This window comes from Elaeis guineensis, chromosome 7 (genome assembly GCF_000442705.2).
Source record: "Elaeis guineensis isolate ETL-2024a chromosome 7, EG11, whole genome shotgun sequence".
NCBI lineage: Eukaryota > Viridiplantae > Streptophyta > Magnoliopsida > Arecales > Arecaceae > Elaeis > Elaeis guineensis.
Genome location: NC_025999.2, coordinates 88,888,024 through 88,896,592, shown reverse-complemented (window position 1 = coordinate 88,896,592; position 8,569 = coordinate 88,888,024).

The window sequence follows — 8,569 nt, the reverse complement described above, 5'->3', positions numbered from 1 at the left end:
AAAAGACAAAAATAAATAGCTGATGAAAAATCAACGTCAGCTTAATGAAAAAGACAAACAGCTGATCGAAAAAGATGATCAACTGCAGAAAATGTTGAGAGGATCTCTGAGCTGGAGAATAAGTCAAAAGAGACTGAAGCAACTATTGAAAAGCGTGAGGAGGTTATGCTCTCATATCAATGTCAGCTCAACAAAGATAAAGAGTGGATGTCTCAAATTATCAAGGACTACAAGAACTTAAATAATTTTCAAAATAAAATGACTAAAGCCTCAGAAGGAGTCTTCGACTATGGCTTCAAGAGCTATCGATACTTGATTATCAACCAATATTCCGACATCGATCTCAGGAAGATCATAATAGAGGCAGCTATGGAAGCAGTAGCCAAGGTGACTTCTAAAGCTACTGCCACCCAACTTCCTTCAACTCCTTCCCTCGAGGTGCCTTCGATCGAAGTCCCAGCCAATCTGATCGAGGTCATCATCGTGGAAACTCCCCCAGAGAAAAAACCCTAGGAAGAATGTAGCTCGGCTCCTTCAGCAGATGATTCTTAGGCTAAAGCCTGATTTGTACTTTTTTTTAAAAAAAATTTGTATTAGCTCGATGTGGGTCTTTGTAGTTGTTCTTTTCATATTAATGAAATAGGACTTTTTAAATATGTGTTTATTTCTTTTAACCGATCTTAGATAATTCGATCTAGATTTCATTATTTTGAAAGATGTTATGAATTACTCATTTTTTGATGTTGGTTAGACAATCATGAATGTTTGTAATTTAAGATCAGTTAATCAAGTAGGTTAAAGGACTATTCTTGAATAAAAGAAGTCAATGTGACAACTTTAAGAAGTAATCTTATCATTGAACTGAATTGAATCAGATCATGTAATTGGAGATAAATCAATCTCTAATAATTCAATGTAAAGGTTTCAAAAATACCTTTAACCGAAGTCGAGGCGGCAGATCAGATTTTATCATCCATAGATTTATAATCCATATTACCCTCTCATAGTCATCATTAAAGAAATTCAATTTTAGATCTGGATGCTCTTCTTATTGGATTTGATCTATCCCTTCATATTATCTGATGAGATCCAATCCAAAGATCATATTTCCTGCATGGCCTGATGATGTCCAATTCGGAGATCGGATATCCCACATTATCTGGTGAGGTTCAATCCAAAGATCAGGTGTTCATATTTTTGATGTAATCCAATCTGAAGATCGGGTGTACTGCATGGCCTGGTGAGGTCTAATCCAGAGATTGGATGTCAAATATTTTCTGGTGAAGTCCAATATGGAGATCGGGTGTCTCATATTTTTTATGAGATCTAATCCAAAGATCAGGTGTCTCACATTTTTTGGTGAGATTCAATTTAGAGATCGGGTGTCTCATATTTTTTGGTTAGGTTCAATCTGAAGATCAGATATATCATATTTTTTGGTGAGGTCCAATTTGAAGATCGGATGTCTCATATTTTTTGGTGAGGTCTAATCTGGAGATCAGGTGTCTCACATCAGGTTATTCTAGTTTGGTCAAAATTTTCATGGCCTCAGGACTGCTTTTCCCGACCTCGTTTGAACACCTTAATTTTTTTCTTCTCATAATCATCCTCATTTGATCAGTTTTCATCGATCTAGTATGGATGAAGAATTCTCCAATGGATTTTTTTATCAGAACTTTATCTTCATTGGGATAGAAATTTAATGATTTATTAAAATGATATTACTAATAGTATATTTTGAGATTTTCAGTATTCCATATTCTTGGAATGATTATACCATTTAAATTTTTAATTCGGTAAGCTTCTGAGCGAATTATTTCGGTAACTCGAAAAGATCCCTCCTAATTTGGGGTGAGTTTTTCTTGTTCCATTGACTTCAAAATTTCAGCTCGTCGGAGAATTAGATCACCCTTATGAAAAATTTTAGGCTTCACACAAGAATTATAATATTTGGCCACTCTTTATTTGTAAGCGACAATGCGGATCTAGGCTCTTTCTCGAGTTTCATCAAATTAAGATCATTCTTCAACCGATCTGAATTATTTTCAGCATAAAAATTTTCTATTCTAATCGTAGGTAGACCAATCTTAATTGGTATCACTATCTCTGTTTCAAAAATAAATTTGAAAGGTGTTTTACTAGTTGGTCTCTGAGGTGTAGTCCTGTATGCTCAGAGAACATTATAAAGCCTTTCTACCTAGAGTCCTTTAGCTTCAATGAGCCTCATCTTTAAATCCTAAAGAATAATTCTATTAGTGACTTCGACTTCTTCATTTGACTGTGGATGCCCAATCGAAGTAAATCTGTGATCAATATGAAGTTTAGAATATAATTTTTTTAAATTTTTGATTATCAAACTGTCGTCTATTATTAGTGATTATAACTCGAGACAAATCGAAATGGCAGATAATTGATTTCTACACAAAATTTCTCATTTTCTTCTTAGTGATTTGTGCTAGGGGCTCAACCTCCACCTACTTGGTGAAATAATCAATAGCTACTATCAAAAAATTTTTTTATCCTATGGCTATAGGGAAAGATCCCAAAATATTCATTTTCCACATAATAAAAGGCCATGGTGCTGTAATAAAAATGAGCTCGAACATAGATTGATGTTGAATATTGGCATACATTTGACATTAATCACACTTATTGACAAGATCAGTAGAATCTTTTTGAATGATAGGCCAATAGTAACCTTGTCTGATTATTTTATAAATCAAAAATCTGCTCTCCAAGTGATTGCCGTAGATTTCTTCATAAATTTTTCGAAGAGCATAATCAGCTTCTGACAGTCTCAGACATCGAAACAATGGGGAGGAATATGACCTCTTGTATGGTTGGTTGTCTAGAATGATATACCATGGGCTTGTCTTTTAATTCTCCTTGCTTCAACTAGATCAGTTGGCAAAATTTCTTTGGTAATGTATTTTATCAACGGATCAATCCAACTCAGCTCATAATTAATTTGGGCAATAGGCAAAGCCTCAATACTAGGCTTTTTTAGGACATTAATAAGAATATTTAAGTTAAGTTTGGAGAAATCCGACATGGCCAAATGAGATAGAGCGTCAGCTCGGGCATTTTTCGATTTGAAAATCTGTACGACTTCTAGGTCTTCAAAGTTTTTTGATAATTCTTTCACATTATGCAAATATTGAGACATCGTGGAATCTTTAGCTTCAAATTGACTTTGTATTTGATCAATGACAAGCTAAGAATCAGCGAAGATTTTGAGCTTTTTAACATTAAGCTCTTTGGTCATCTCAAGCCCTGCAATCAATGCTTTATATCCCGCTCTATTATTTGAGGTATTAAAATTGAATCTCAAAGCACATTTAGTGACAACACCCTCTGGGCTTACTAGAATCAAATCAGTTCTCCTCCTTTTGAATTGGAGGCTCCATCAACATACAATACCCAATAAGAGTCCATATTAACATCTTCATAGCCCTCTAAAATTGGTTCTTCATCGAAAATAGAGCATTCAACAATAAAATTAGCTAACACTTGAGTTTTCAATGAAGATCAAGGTCAATAATGAATATCAAATTCACTCAATTCAATGGCTCACTTAGCTATCCGATCTGAAATATCAAGTCACTGCAAAACTGACTTTAGAAGTTGGTCATTAAAACTATGATATAATGAGCCTGAAAATAAAGTCTAAGCCATCTTGCCGATGTGATAAGAGCATAAATTATTTTCTCAATCTTAGAATATTGAGTTTCAACATCTCTAAGTAGTTTGTTTGTATAATAAATTAGTTTTTATATTTTTGCATCACTTCGGATCAAAATTGAACTAACAGCATTAGCTGAAACAGATAAATACATGAATAACTTTTCACCTTCCACCAGCTTTGATAATAATGGAGTGGTTCTAAGATTTTATTTGAAGTCATCGAAGGTAGCTTGACATTCTTCCAACCAATTGAAGTCTTTGATATGCTTGAGAATTTCAAAGAAAGAAAAATATTTTTTAGCTAATCTGGAGATAAATCAGCTGAGAGAAGCTGCTCATTCAGTGAGTTGCTGAATTTCTTTGATGGAGCTAGGATGTTTTATTTCAAGTAAAGCTTGAATTTTCTTAGGATTAATTTTAATTCCTCTTTGAGCTATAAGAAAATCTAGAAATTTTTTCGAAGTCACTCCAAAAGTATATTTATTAGGATTGAGCTTCATTTGATATTTGCGAAGTTCACCAAAAGCTTTCTTTAGGTTGATAATGTATCGATTTGATTTAATGCTCTTTACCAACATATCATCGACATAGACTTTCATATTGCAATCAATTTGTTGCTTGAAGATCTTGTTCACCAGGTGTTGGTATGTAGCACCTGTATTTTTAAGATCCAAATACATCATTTTATAATAATACAAACCTTTTTCAGTGATAAAAATTATATTTTTTTAATCTTCAGGTGCCATTCTGATTTGATTATAACCAAAAAAAGTATCTATAAAACTCAATAATTTATGTCTCGAAGTAGCATCAACAAGTTGGTCAATCCTTGAGAGAGAAAACAATCTTTTGGACAAGCTTTATTGAGGTCAGTGTAATCAATACAGATCCTCCACTGTCCAGTAGCTTTCTTAATTATGACAACATTTGCAATCCACTTCAGATGCTGTGCTTTTCTAATAAATTTGACCTTTAATAATTTGTCAACTTCTTCATCATGACTTTTTTCTCTTTCAGAGTGAAGCTTCTTTTCTTTTACTGCACCAGCTTATATTTTGGACCAACATTGAACTTATGCACAATAACATCAGTTGAGATTCTAGGCATGTCAAAAGCTGACCAAGCAAAGACATTAGCATTCATCTGAAAAAAAGATATCAGTTTCTCCCTTAGGTCAGGCTCCAGTAAAGATCCAATCTGAACTATTTTCTCTGAATCATCATCCAAAAGAACAACGACAAGTTTCTTGGCTGGTTCACCCAAAGGAAGAAGATGAAGAAGTAGAAGAAGAAGAAAAATCAAATAAAAAATTTGAAGGATACCAAACATCTGAAAAGACCAATGAGTAGTGCTCCTTGTTGGGAATAGTATCCCAAAGCCAATCGTCAGCCTGTTGACGGTTGTGCTCCTTTTGTATTAGTACATGAATTATAAATAAATAAAAGTTATTTTGATATTTTTTCATCACAAATGTTTCATCTTCTAATGAACTCCTGTGTTGTGGTGAAGTCCTTAGGACTATTTAGACTCGACAAAGAAGGATTTGTCGCTTAGTCCTTAAACATGTTCACGACCAAATGATACGTTGTTATCAAAGACGATAACGTTTATCGAGCATAGGTCGTTGTGTGCCATATGGGTTGGTTGTCCTCATAACCAAAGAGTGTGGAGACACTGGTATGGCATACAGGTGAGATGTAATGGTACATCTGCATTGAACGTGACCAACTCCGGAGCTATTTCTGCTGTCAAGATTTGCTCCGATGGGATATGGGTATAAATGTCCCTCCGACCTGAGACCGCCATGGTGACTTGCAAGCAACTCACTGCACTTAGGCACTGGACTACCTGAATTTTTAATTCAATGACGGAAGGCTGCTGGGTGTAGTCAAGTACTTGACTTATCGGTGCGTGTGTCAAGATGGGATTGACCACTCCAGTTTAGGAGCTGTGTACAGTCGTGTTTCAATTTAGCAAAATCTTGACCAGGGTAGTCCTAGTGAGGAGTCACAGGACTAATTGAGTTGAGCACGATTCGGATGATATCATCAGGGTTGATAGTTTAACCCTGAGTCGTCCTAAACACAGGGGTCAAAAGGGATGAATTATACGGTAACCATATTCACGTAGGTTCTGAATATTGCGATTGCGATTATTCGACCTATCCGATCGTCGGATACCATTACTAGATGATCACTTCGATTAGTACAGGAATTGGTTCCTGTGCTACCGGCTTAGGTTCGAACCTGCGGGGTCACACACATTAGTGGTTCCTTTCTGATCAGATGGCTGATTATGAGTCTTATGTGAATGAAACTCTATGATTGAGAATTAAGATTCTCTGATTATGAGTTTCACACATTTTGGGTACCGGGGTCAAAATTTTGAATTTTAAATTTTGAATTTGAAATTTGAACTCTTTGATCAGGGTTTCATATCGATGGTCTCTGATGCCTGATTGCCCATCGGATTTGGACTCAATATTTATGAGAGGTTTAATTAGTGATTTGATCGCTAATTAACTTAATTTGATTGAGTAATTATTTTTGGATGAAGTCCAATTGAATTAAATTCAGTTTGGATTGACCCGATTAGGTTAAATGTTGACCTAATCGCTAAGGTGGTTTAGTCCCTGATTTGATCAGGGGTTAGATTTAGTTAATTCTTGATTTGATTAAAATTTTATTAAGCCTAATTAAGTTTAATTAAGTTAAATTTAATTTATTTTAATTGTGCTTAACCTATTTAGATTAGGTTGGCTCAATTAGGTTCAAACCACCTTGACTTTTCTCCCTGCGCCACCTCACTTCTTTTGTGCATATTTAAATTCACGAGAAGAAACTTCTAGTGAATTTTCTTCACACAGAAGCCATCCCACGCCCACCCTTGTGCGCCAAATATCTGGATAAAAATAAGTTAGTTGGCCATTCAAATTCAAAAGAAAGTTTGAATTTGAATGAGCAACCAACTAATCCATGCGCCATGGTCTTATCTTGTGTGCCCCATATTTTATATGAGAAAATATTTCTCGTGTAAACTCTCCATGCACAAATCAACTCACGTCCCTTCTCTTCTCATGCACAAGTGGATAGGGATGAGTTGGTTTTGCATTTGAATTCAAATTTGATTTGAATTCAAATGTGTAACCACTTATCTTTATCCTCTCACGCGGATAAGACACGTTCGACATTGTTTTAAAAAGAGGAGAAAGGTGGGATGTGTGTAGAAATTTTAGGAGAGAAACTTTGGGACATGAGGAAAGTTTGTGCACAAGGTGAAGGTCCAAAACCTTCCGAGAGAAAAAGAAAGAAAAGAAAGAAAATTGAGCGCAGGGTTTCTAGTGTGTACCTTAGGGTTTCTACCTAGGGTTTGGGAAGTGAGATTGGTGTGCCACGAGTGTCGTGAGTCCACCAAATTTTAGAGAGAGATCCATCAGCCTCTCAAGAAACCATGTAAATGATCCAGAGCATCCGAGGAGTCGGCACACATTGATCGAAGGAGTTCGATCAACATCTGCCATCAAAAGAGTGAAATCACGAACTAGCATTCGTGAGGATCTGATCAGATGGGAGCTTCGTGTGGATGATCCGCAGAGGCCAGACATTTGTGTGACTGTGACGTGATGATCAGAGCCCTCCGACGATGATCAGATTGCGGTGATCGACTACCTGCAAAAGGTGATGTGTTCTGAACACAGTACTGTAAAAGGTTTACTGATTCAAATTTGAATTTCAAATTTAAATGCATGCTGTTATATCATATTTAGATCCTAGTGTAGGATTAATTAATAATTTTACTGTAAAATAGTAATTTTGAAAAAGATTTAAAATTATCATTTTGCCCCTGCACTAAATTTTCGCTACAAATGGTATCAGAGCATGGTTCTAGAATATGATATACATATGCATGCGTAGATTAAGGTGTAATCTATAAGCTTAAATTTAAAATTTAAAATTCAAAATTAAAAAAAAAAATTTAAATTTGAAATTTAAAATTTGTTAGAAGTTTCAAATTTAAAATTCAAAATTTAAAATTTGAAATTTGGTTGAAATCTCAAATTTGAAATTTAAAATTTGAAATTCGAAATTTGAAATTTGAAATTCAAAATTCAAAATTTAAAATTCAAAGATTGAAAATTCAAAATTTAAAATTTGGTTGAAATCTCAAATTTGAAATTTAAAATTTGAAATTTGAAATTTAAAATTCAAAATTTAAATTTTGAAATTGGTATATTTAGATATACTTGATCCAAGTAGCAAGTAATCTAATTGGGTTGGTTGCCATGGCCGTCCGGTCATAGGAGAAAAGTAGGGTTTAAAGGCCCTCTCTTCCCATTCGATGGGGTCTCCTATGGCGGTAGGGGTGCCGATGCAATTATATCCCATACCGATGAAGCAGCGAAAGGACTTAATTATAAAATTTATCATGAATGTGTTAGATTAGATCTAAAAGAAAATTTATGATTTATTTTGAGTTATTTTCTATTATGAAATGAGCAATAGGATTGCTGTTTATGAATTGTGCTGACCCGTTTGTGAAATGAGTCAACATATTTGATGAACAAAAAATAAAATCTTTCAAAATTTAAAAATTATTTTCAAAATACCAAACCCTGACCCATCAGCCCAAGTACTTAATTAAAAGAATTAAGTGTTGTCTAGTAGGTCTAGAATTGTGAATTAAGACCTAAGACAATTGCATAAACTTGTGGGTCAATGGGTTAGATGAATTAGGTCCATAATTGGGTTAGACCTAAGGTTAGCTTAAAAAATGGACTAAATGGAGTAATTGGTCAAATCTAATCAAAAGTTGAATTAGATTAGGTCAAGGATACTCTAGACTCAACTTCAATAATTGTTGTTGAATGGGTCCATGTCTTTAACTA